Raw genomic sequence first — 12035 nt, 5'->3', positions numbered from 1 at the left:
TTTGTAAATGTATCTTTGTGGTATAAGAGATACACATCCGTATGGGTTGTCTAAATGCAAAGAAGGAATTTGCAGGCAGCATATCTCTGGAATCTGACCCACCCCTCTCCAAAATAGACAATGATTTCTGCTTTGAGGGGAGCAAGAGCAGGGCTATGGCTGGATGCTTTCTCCTCTCACCTTTCTCCAAGAAGGGTACTGGGCTAGATTTATATCTTTCTGTCCCCTCTAAATATCTCTGGTCCAGGAATATGATTTGGGGATTCAGAAGGAAGGCCATTGTCTTGGACACTCTTAAGGAGGAGGGTAGGTCCAATTTACTCTTACTGGCTTGGCTCCTTCCCACCAAGAATTGGTTATACAAAAGATCATCACAAATGGTGAATATAAGATAAACTCATCTATTCAAGAAAAACAGCAAACAAAAAGTAGAGTTCTACAGATTAGCATATAGCATAAAACACACATGAAAAAGTGAGCTCTTTTCTGAAAGTGAGATGAAATCTCAACTCAAATCAAAAAAGAGGGCCTGATTCTACCCAAGGGAAAATTCCCCCTCTGATATTTCCAGGAAAAAATTCTGAAAATCAGGAACACGTTGAGGATCCAGCTTTCCCCAGAGTCTGCAGTTTCCAAAGATTCTCTCAGTCTCTGTCTCTGCCTCTCCTCTCTCTCTCTGTGTCTGTCATCTCTCTCACTCCCCTCCCTGGAATTCTTCTCCTTCCATTCAGAGTACCAGCAAAAGATTGCCCCTCCCTCTACCTGACTTGGGTAGGTGCCAGGATGTAACTCTTGTGAAGACTCAAAGTCATCCCACGTCATAGGCTCAGAAAAAGTTCGAGCTGGAAAGAAGTGTAGAGTTCATCTAAGAGACGGGGTTATTTAGTGGGTAGGTCTCTGAACCTGATATCAGGAAGACCTAGGCTGAAATCTTGCTCCAGATACTTATTATGTGACCTTGGGCAAATCACTCAACTTTTCTGGGTCTTGGTTTCATCTATAAAATGAACGAGTGGCTACTCTCGATGACCCTCAAAGGTTCCTTTCAGCTGTGCATTTATGATCCTATGATCTATTCCAACCCTTTCACTTTGCAAATGTGGAAACTGAGCCCCTAAGACCTAGATTGACTTGCCCACAATCACAAGCTAATAAGTGTCTGAGGCAGGGTCTCAATTTAGGTCTTCCTGATTCCAACTCCAGTGCTCTCCCCATTGCACAACCCTCCATCTTAGATGACCTCTAAGGTTCATTTTCAGCTCTATACCCGATCATCCTATGAGAAGTAAGACAATTTGAGCAAGTGGCAGTGGCAGGACATGAATCCAGTTCCCTCAAACCCAAATTCCACTTACCATCCCTCTTTTGAGCTGGGAGAGATTTTATAGGTTATCTAATCCAACTGACTTATTTAACAGCTAAGAGAATGGGAAGCCAAAGACTTGGCTGTTCTTTTGTCCTTCCTTCTCTACCGAATGACCAAATAAATTTTTCCCCTGAAACAAATGAATGAATGAATAAAAGACTTAACTAAAAGTCACCTAAATATTAAGTGACAGAACCAAAAGTTTGGATCACAGCCCTCTGATTTTGGAGTCTCTACTTTTTTTTTTTAGTCAGTTGGGGTTAAGAGACTTGTCCAGGGTCACACAGCTAGTAATTGTCAAGTGTTTGGTCTGAGGCTGAGCTTTGAACTCAGATCCTCCTGACTTTAGGGCCAGTGCTCTATCCACCGAACCACCTAGCTGCCCCTGGACTCTCTACTTTCTATTCCACTAGGCTGCCTTCCAGTTTGTTGCTTCAGGTTCTTTGCATCAAAAAGTGATTGTCTTGTTTAAAAAAATGCTCAAATTCCTTTGAGGCTGACAGGGGGAGTCAAAGTTGCAGCCACCAACGACTGTGGCGGAAACAAGTCCATAAGGTAAGGCAAAGCAGCTAGCATTTATTATTATTTTTTTTTTTGGTAATTTTTAGGCAGTTGGGGTTAAGTGACTTGCCCAGGGTCACACAGCTAGTAATTGTCAAGTGTTTGGTCTGAGGTCAGGTTTGAACTCAGGTCCTCCTGACTTCAGGGCAAGCGCTCTATCCATGCAACTAGCATTTGTTAAGCAGTTACTTTGTGTCAAGCACTGTTCTAAGAACTGGGGATAGAAATAGAAATAAAAAGAAAGATTCTTCTCTTGAGGAGCTTACATTCTAATAGGAGAAAATGAAATACAAAAGGAAGTTAAAAGGAGGGGCTAGAAGGAGGTACCCATTCCAGCGTGGTGGCAAAGTCTAATAAGTAAGAAATAGAACTGGGAGAGGAATGAAGGTTGGCTGGCCTGAGCCTTTTCACAAAATGGAGGCCCTGTGAGGAACTCAGCAATGGGATAAAGGGGCCAGCAAGGCAGAGGGATGCGCTGGGATGATAAGGCCTCTGAGGCTAATGGAGGCGTCAGGGGGAGGAAGCTCCAGGGCAAGCTTTGGCTTATCCCTCTACCTCCAGCCACTAACTGATCTAATACTCCAGCAAGTCCATGAACACATGAGATTTTGTTGTTGTTTTAAGTGAAATGTTACCTGGTTTTTGTGCAGGTTAGAGTTTGGGCTTCAATCTAGAGCTATGCCAAGTCTATTTCTCTTCCAATGGTGAGATCCACTTCGTATCATAGGAGGTCATTATGATGATTAGTACTTCCATTCAATTCACAGAATAAGCACCGTTTGAATAAATTGTCATCCTTCCTGATCTTCCCACAGCCTTTGACATTATTGATCATGCTTTTCTCCTTGATACTCTCTTCCAAGTTTCTATGACAATATTGTTTCCTGTTTCTTCTCCTTCCTCTCTAGCTGTTCCTTTCTCAGTGTTCTTTGTCCAACAACCATGGGTCTCCTCCAAGTTTCTGTCCTGAGCCCTCTTGTCTTCTCCCTATATGCTATTTCTCTTAGTTATCCCAACTCCCATGGGTTCAACTATGGTGATGCTAATCATCAGAGGTACCTGAAATAAGCCACCTATGGGCCAAGCACTCCCAACCTGATTAAAATGTAATTGGGAAATATTTAACAAAATAAAAATATGATTCAGCATAGATAATGTTAATTTGTGGTTTTCTAAGTTAATATGTGACTCAGAGGGATCTATTTCTATTTAAGTTTGATACTACTGCTGACAATTCTCAGATCTACTTAATCTAATATTAATAATAATAATACTTAACCTCCAGCCTCATTTCCAATTTGAAGGAAAATGTCCTGTAGATATCTTAAACTCAATATGTCTAAGAGTGAACTCATCTTCCTCCTCCCCCAAACAAACTCTCCCCTCTTCCTAACTTCCCTACTACTCTCAAGGGTATCACTATACTTCAGTCAGCCAGGCTCACAACTGAGAGGAATGAAAAGTTTGAGAGCCAGAGAATTAATAATCAACTTATGAATTGGTCTAGCAAATAATAAATTGAGGTCAGTGGTTTCTCTCAGTAACCAAAGACCCTGCATGAAGGTCTCTGAATATTTAAATACCTTTGGAAAAGTGGATATCCCAACAGGCAGAGATCAACCTTGATTGGTAAACAATCAATGAAGGGTCGGACAAAGAGATGGGCTGAAAGCCCTTAGCTTCTCCTGATGAGCTTTATGAGGCTCAGCTGCCTCCCACTTTCTAGATTTCTAGACTTTCTAGATTAAAAGAATCCATCTTCACCTAGACCACTTTAATTGAACAGTGGGTCTAGAATTCACCTAGATTAGATTCTCTTTACACTTAGATCAGAAGTAAGCTCTCCTAATTGGGTGAAGTCCCACCAAAGAATGTTCCATGAGAGTTAAGCCAATCTCATCCTCTGCCCAGTCCTTCTGAGAGTTCAAGGACTGGTCTCTGAATGAGGAAATAGAAAGAGAAAAAAAACCCCTACCAATAACTAATCTACTAATAATTGGTTATTAATAATAGAAAAAGAATAATTTCTCTCACAGCCTATATGTTATCCTCAACTCCTCACTCTCTCTAGCTCCCATCTCTAATCAGTTGCATGTCCTGTTGATTTTACCTTTATAATATCTCTCATATACTCCCCTTTCTCTCTTCTGATACTGTCATCACCCTAGTAAGGGCCCTCATCAATTCATACCTGTACTACCACAACAGCCTTCTGGTTGACCTCCTCGCCTCTTTTTTCCCCACTCCAGTCCATCCTCCGTTCAGTTGTCAAAACGATTATTCTAAAGACACAGTCTGATTTTATTATTACCTCCTCCACCCACCAAACCCTACCACCATTCCTCCATTCAATAAATTCCAGTGGCTCTCTATTACCTCCAAAATCAAATATAAAATTCTCTCTTTGGCCTTTAAAACTCTACATAACCTGGGCCCTTCCTAGTTTTCTAGTCTTCTTTTATGTTACTTCTCACTGCTTACTCTGCTATCCAGTGATACTGGGCTCCTCGCTCTTCCTCATACAAGACATCATCTCCCATCTCCATGCATTGTCACTGGCCTTCTCCCAAGTTTGGAATCCTTTCCATCCTAGCTTTCTTGCATTCCTTCAAGACCCAGCTAAGATCACACCTCCTTTGAGAAGCCATACTCTAACTGGGGGAGATGACTCACAGAACAAAGTCAGATAGAGTAGGCACAAAGGTCTACTGCCACAGTGCAGTAGATGGCAAAGGCCAGAGGTCCTGAGGTTACATTGCCACATTCATCATCTGTGTTTCTTGTTTGGTGCTGATCTTTTTTTTATAATAGGAATAGGGTCCAGTTATGATTTCAATGATATTGGTAACTTCAGATGAGATAGTCCCTCCTCCAAAGCAAATGTTCATCTGTTCTGCCGCTCCACTGACTACTAGAGACTTTGTTCCACTCCCACCCTGAGAAGGGTAGTCCCTGCAGATGTGAGACTCATTCAAGAGCTTCCTGGAATAAGGAGTGAGTCAATCCTCACCTCAGCCCCCTATATTCAACAAACTCCAGACCCCTAGAGCATGCTTCATTTCATTTAGCCAACCACCACGACAGCAGATCCTCTCCAATGTGGGCATCTTGCCATCTGCTATGTTGTATACAGTACTTTTTCTATTGTATCCTGTTGCCATATTGAGGTTCTGTGGCAGATGACACTGTACTGACTTCATGGAATAGAATGGAATAAGCATTTATTAAGCACCTACTATATGCCGGGCACTAAGTACTTTATAAAGATTATCTTGTTTAATTCTTACAACCACCCTGGGAAGGGGGTGCTATTATTATTCCCATTTTATAGTTGAGAAAACTGAGGTAGACAGAGGTTAAGTGGCTTGCCTAGGGTCACACAGCAAGTAAGTATCTGAAGCCATATTTGAACTCAGGTTTTTCTGACTCCAAGCCCAGCACCAGAATTCACTGTACCACTTATCTACCTCCAGAATCCTGGAGTCATTGTGTTGATCAGATAGCAATTTCATTCAGCGAGTATATGTTGAGTTCTTATTGTGTGTTAGATTATTATGCATTTGTTTTTATTTTCTATAAGCTTACACATGTATATATTTGATCACCCTCTCCCAGTAAAATATAACCTTCTTGAAGACAGCAGTTGATTAATTTTCTTTGCATCTCCATTGCCTAACAGAGTGTCTCGCACATAGTACGTGTTTAATAAATGAGATCCATCAATTTTGAAGTTCCCTTTAACAACACAGATGTCCATCCATCTATGTGTGGCCATACTGTAACTCTTTTCCATGTCCTCCCTTGAGTTTGCCATGAAGAGGAAGGAAAGCGCTTAATACACTCAAGCCTTCTTAGATTTATCCTTCTACTACTAGGGTAATAGGGGAACATTCTGCTATACATCTGTCACCCCTGATCTTTGCCACGTGAGCATTTCCTCTTCCTCTCAGACAATTCCTTGATGATGTCTTCTACTCTAGTTCTTTAGGGATCCACATTGATTCTATCTTTATTCCATTCACACTTATTTTTAACTTAGCCATTACCTTCTGGGTATTACAATCTTCTAATTTGTATTCCATATCCTGCTGCCATTTAACAACACCAGTAGAATGTTAGTATTTAAAACATGGGACTTCGCTTTTATAGGAAGCTTAAGAATCAAACATAAATTCTTTGCAAGTATGGATTATTTCATTTTCATATTTGCATGTCCAGTGCTTAGCACAGTGCCTAGAACGTAGTAAGTGCTAAATAAATGCTGATTGATTGGTCAGTTGGGATTAGATTAAAAGAACTTTAAAATTTCCCAAAGGCATTTCAACTCACTATCCTCCTCTAGTTCACTTTGTTAACGTCTTAAAATGCAAAATTTAGAGCTGAACATTCTACATACATACTAACCAGGAGAGAATAAAGTGGAACTATTGGCTCTCTTGTTTTAGTCACTGAAATTCTATTAATGTAGCCAAAGATTATTTTTAACTCTTTAGGATGCTATTCTTACATTATTTAATAGTATTAAGTTTACAGTAAAGAAAATGCCTCTGCTCTTTTTTTTTTCCCCATGAAATATTGTTTAGCAGGGTCTTTATCCAATATTTGGGCAATTCACTATTTTAACCCAAATGTAGGACTTTACATTTATCTCTTCTAAACCTCATGTGGTGGATGAAACGTTTGAAAGACATACTTTCTGGATAATTAACAATCATTTTATTAATTATGGCTATTAAATAATTAATTAAAGAGGTCAGTAGCACTCTAGGGGACCAAAGAATCATGGTGGCCACTCAATGCTTACTTGGAAGAGTGAGTGTACCCTACAGGCAGAAATCTGATTGGTTAACAATTAATGAGATAATGGCTATTATAATGAGAGACTGGTTTATTCTAGTGAGGGGCTGGAAACATGACTTTGATCAAGTCTCTCTTGGACAAAGAGACTAACTCTAAACCCAGACCACCACCTGTGGGCAGTCTAGACAAAAGGGATCCACTCAGTTCTGCCCCAAGTAGAATACAATGAGCTGGAATTCACCTAGATTAGATTCTCTTTGTAAAATCTTCTAGTTGGGTAGAGCAAGAAGCATGTACCCAGAGGATTTGGGCAATCTCATCTATTAGCAATATCCCTCACAAGGACTGGGTTTTGAATGAGGAAATAAAAATGGGGAAAAAAACTCTGGATCTCCCTAACATTAATTGGTTTTTAATAATAATTTCTCTTACCATATATATCAGATTATGTCTGATTATGTCATTATGTCAGATTCTGTGCATTTTTCTGCATTATTGCTACCTTTTTTGCATCCCAATTCTGTCATTCAATATATTAGTTATTCCTCCAAGTTTCATGTCACACACTAATATGATAAGCATGTCATCTATATCTTCACTACTGATAAAAATACTGGAATGAAAAAGCTCTGTGGCAATTCACTAGAGAGACCTTCATCAAGGGAGATATATAGATTCATTAATCTCTGTCTCAGTCCATTCATTAACTAGTTCTGAATCTACTTGTATAGACCTTTGTTTGTTGTGTTGTGACATTTGTTGGGTTTTAGTGCTCACATAAGTACTTTTGAACCATTTTAAAAATAATCCAGTCTAGGATTTTTCTGTAAATTTCCAGGCTAATCAATAGATGAAGACTTCTCCTTTTTGAAAATCTTAACACCAGCCCATCTCCAGTCCTGTAGCAACTCTTTGATTCCGCAAAAATCCTGAAGTATCAACAACACTTGAGCAATAACATCCACAGATTCTTCTTTCATTCTCCTGGGATGGAATTCATCCAGAACTTGGTAAACTGAATTTACGGAAGGCAGCTGTCTTATCATCTCTTTATCTATCTTAGATTTAGTATCAAAGATGTAATATCTTAGAGGTAATCTCTTACATCTGTATCTTACATACAATAGGTGTAATATTTCTCCTAGATGTAATTTTATTTATTTTAAGTATAATTTCACCATTTTTGTTATACCCTTCAGATTGTACCAATCATCGTCCTTGGTTTTAAAAAAATTAGTTGACTAGTTTAGCCTTCCATCTTTGTGTTCATTATCGCCACCCTAGTCAACGCTCCCTCTCTCCAAGTATTTGTCTTTTTCCTTTCTTGTTCCTAATATCTTCCAAAATTACTTTAAAAAAAAAACACCTCTCCTATTGTTTTTGGTATTCACTGTCAGCTTCAATTTGGTCTTGTCTTTAGAGCCTTCCTGGAAATAATTTTTTTATTCACCTTCAGTTTCTGGTCTTTGGTTCTGCCTTTTTTGTTCAGGTCCCTTTTCAATCTAAGCTCATGAATGTGTCATGTGCAGCTGTCATATGGAAGAGTGATTACTCTGGAGCCAAGCGGCCGGTGAGTCTCTCTCTTTAGTTAGGCTAGTCCTTGGACAGTAAACATCCAGGTTATTATTGACCCTTTCTTGGAAAGCAAGACTATCAACCCTTGCTAGAGAGTAAGTTCTCCTCAATACATATAATAACTTTTTAGAACTTAATAAGTATACATATGATTAATGGGACCTAAAATTTGTTTTTATATATTTTATTATGTATTTTTACATATATTGTTAGTATTGTTCAGCCATGTCTGACTCTTTGTGACCCCATCTGGGGTATTTTTGACAAAGTTACTAGAGTGGTTTGCCATTTTCTTCTCCAGTGGATTAAGGCAAACAGAGGTTAAATGACTTTTCCAGGGTCACATAGCTTATGAGTGTTTGAGGCTGGATTTGAACTCAGTTCTACCCGATTCCAGGCCCAGTACGTTATCTACTGAGCCACCTTGCTTCTTCCTTATATATTTTGCACACCTAAAATAAAATTTTAAATTATATTTTATTTTAAACACTGAATTTAAGTTTATTAAGACCAATTTTAAATATTAAAATATATTTATAAAATAAAATACATTTTAATAAATTTTATACGCCTAAAACTATTTTTAACTACAAGATATACTTCTTGCACTTCAAGCACCTTCAGGTACATAACTAGAGGTACTAAGTCCTGAATAGCGCAGTGCCTGGTATGTAGTAAGTGCTATATAATTGTTATTGTTGTTGTTTTTGCTATTATTATTATTATTATTCTTATTATTATTCTGCTAGGCCCTAAAGGGTAGAACTAGAAATTGTGGGTACAGAGGGGTAGATTTTGGTTCAATGTAAAGGAAAATAGAACAAAAATTAGAGCTGTTCCAAAGTGGAGGGGACTGACTCCAGAAGCTGTGGGTTCTTTCAATAATAGCCTTCAGCAAGGGCTATACAAAAACGTGTCAGGTACGTGGTATGGTGGATTCTTGTTCATGAATGGCCTTGACTAGATGGCTTCTGCAGTCCCTTACAACTCTGGCATTCTGGGATTGTGAGAATGATTTCTCTGTAAGGCTACTTTGATCTCTTTATAAATCTCCTTTTGCTATTGAAATTACCTTTATGAAGTCAGAGAGAAAAGTCCTGTTTTCTTTGGGTTTGTGTTTAACTTTTTAACCTATATTCTCCCTCAACAGGAACTGTCTCTGAACCATTGTACAGATGTCTTCACGGTCCCTCCCTCAAGATTGTCATGGAGAATAGTAGGCTTATGAATTAAGGGCCTTCTGTATGCAGCAATAACGATGCTGATGTTGCAAGTGAAAGATGCGAATACTACCCTGTCTAGAAATCTCTTCAACAACATTCCCTCACAACGAGTCATCAGTTAGGGACTGTCTTCACTGTGGTGAGTGGAAACAGAGCACAACTTTCCCACAACTACTCCAATAAGGAATTTTTTTTAAAAGAATACTGGAAAGAGAAATGATAAAGAAGAAATTAAAGAAGAAACTGCATTGTGTCTTTTTCCAGCCCAGATCCACACAAAGAGATTGCCAGAAGCCTGTGAGTATCCCTGTTCACCTATTGTTGGTCCAGCCAGAAAAGCTCAACCGGGTAACAGTGCATGAAAGCCCTTCAGCATAGACCAGGAGTAAGGCAGGGGAAACATTAAAGGCTGAAAATGTGAACCTGGGACAGAGAGGCAGGAATTTAGAGAAGCATCTAGCCAAGAATACTGGAATTTTCCACTGTTGCTCTGATCATAGTCTGGAGTTCAGAAGCTTGAGTACTTGGGCCTGGATGGCAACACTCTAGGACTTCCCTGGATCAGATTGTCCCAATACAGTACGCTGGCAATTGGCTCCTTGAGGTCCCAGAAGGACAAAGTACTCATTGCAGGCCTCAGATAAATGCCATGCTATTTATATAAGCAAAACCTAAAAGACAACTATAGATTTGCCATAAGCTCTACTATATTCCCAGAAAAAAAAATGAAGAAGTTTAAAGTGATCAAATAAAATGATAGCTTTAGTGGAAAGAAGTATAAAGGAAATGAGATCTAGAAGAAAGAAGTAGAAAGAAAATAAACAGCTTAATGCAGGAAGTGTAAACCTTACTTAAGTAACAGACCCCTTGGAAATCAGAATGGATCAATATCAATGACTCCCTGAGACAACAAGAAACACAAGAAGAGCAAAAAGAAAGGTTTAAAAATGTTTTTTAAAAAATTAAAAAAAAAAAATACAGAAAATGTATAGTAGCTCATATAAAAAACAAATGCTCTGAAAAACAGGAGAGATAAATCTTAGAATCATTGGCCTACCTGAAAATGTCAACCAAATCTATATACAGCCAATCTTCAACATTCATGCATTTAACTTATGTGACTTCAAGGATTCGTGTGATTTTATTGGTAATCTCATTTTCACTTTTACATTGACAACCACACACATTTGCAGGCATGTGCAGTAGATAAAAAAATGAGAGGTATGATGTATGCAAGCCTCTGGAGCAGCTGGTGTCCTTCAAGGTGCCTCATTAGTCTTGTTCATCCTACTTTTATAAAGAGTTTCCCATGCATTCATTGCATATTTTCATCATCTGCCTTTAAAATTCAAGTTTTGTGTTGCAATTATGCCCCCAAAGCATAGTTCAAGTCCTTTGGATTCTAAGCCCAAGTGAGCAAAGTCAGTGATGTGGCTTAGTTGAAGGTGTTAGATAAACTTCCTTCCAGAATGTCTTGCAGCCACTGTTGGCCAGAAGTTTGGTGTTAACATTCAATAATTGATTATTTTCACAAAAAGGAGGAAACTATGTATGGTATTGTAGATTTCACATGTTACGAAAAGTGAATACGAAATGTTTTTAACTGAGATGTTAGCAAAAAGGTCACAGAATTCTAGGGAATTACTAGTGAGAAAAATGTTTTGTATGTTTTCAATTTTATTTTTTGTATTGCATTTTATGGATAATTTCATGGTTAATATGTTAGGAAAAATACATATTATCAGGACCAATGTTTGTTGTAAAGAATTGTATGCAAAAAAGTGCATTTTCAGCCACCTTTAGTAGAATACTACAGTTTACCACATCCAGAGAAAGAACTATGGAGTTAGAATGCAGATCGAAGCATACTATTTGCTCTTTTTTTTTCTTCTGTTTTGTTTTGTTTCTTCTTTCTTATGGTTTCTCCTACTGGTTCTAATTCTTCTTGACAACATGTCCAACATGAAAATATATTTAATAAGAATGTATATATACAGCCTATATCAGATTGCATGCCATCTTGGGGAGGGAGGTGAAAGGGAGGGGAAGAAAATTTAAAATTCAAAAGCTTATGGAAGTGATTGTTGAAAGCTAAAAATAAATTCGTTAATTAAAAAAAAGAAAAAAATACTATAGCTTTAGGGGGTTGCAGGAACCTAGCCCCTTATTTCCCATAGATTCAATGTATCAACATTCACATTTTTTATTTTTGTGCTGTTTTCTAGGAAAATTGAGGATTGACTATACTATATATGGAAGAATCCTGAATAAAAACTTCCCTAATCTATTAAGACTAGAGGGCAAAGTTAAAATAAAAAGAATACACCATCCATTTCCTAAAAGAAGTCCCCAAAGGCAAGCTCCCAGAAAAGAAAGCCTTCAAAATCTAGACTTTCCAGATCAAACAAAAAATACTTCAAGCAACAAGAAAGAAAGAATCATAATTAGGATTGTACAAAACCTGGTAGCCACAGCGTTGAAGGGTAGGAGAACTTGGAATACAATATTCC

At 38.2% G+C, this 12035-nt stretch overlaps 1 long non-coding RNA gene across 1 annotated transcript in view; it reads left to right on the top strand.

Annotated features, from left to right (window-relative positions):
* Positions 1–10425, top strand: part of LOC110196395 (uncharacterized) — a 74231-nt gene extending 63806 nt beyond the window's left edge. The window contains exons 3-5 of the long non-coding RNA XR_002321189.2: positions 7566–7737; positions 8217–8297; positions 9453–10425. This is a non-coding gene — a long non-coding RNA (uncharacterized LOC110196395). The remainder of the gene's footprint in view (positions 1–7565; positions 7738–8216; positions 8298–9452) is intronic.
* The last annotated feature ends 1610 nt before the right edge of the window (positions 10426–12035 follow it).

This window comes from Phascolarctos cinereus, unplaced genomic scaffold (genome assembly GCF_003287225.1).
Source record: "Phascolarctos cinereus isolate Bilbo 61053 unplaced genomic scaffold, phaCin_HiC Scaffold_4;HRSCAF=312, whole genome shotgun sequence".
In the NCBI taxonomy this organism is placed as follows: domain Eukaryota; kingdom Metazoa; phylum Chordata; class Mammalia; order Diprotodontia; family Phascolarctidae; genus Phascolarctos; species Phascolarctos cinereus.
The sequence above is the reverse complement of the archived record's forward strand: the minus strand, read 5'-3'. Positions and strand labels throughout refer to the sequence as shown.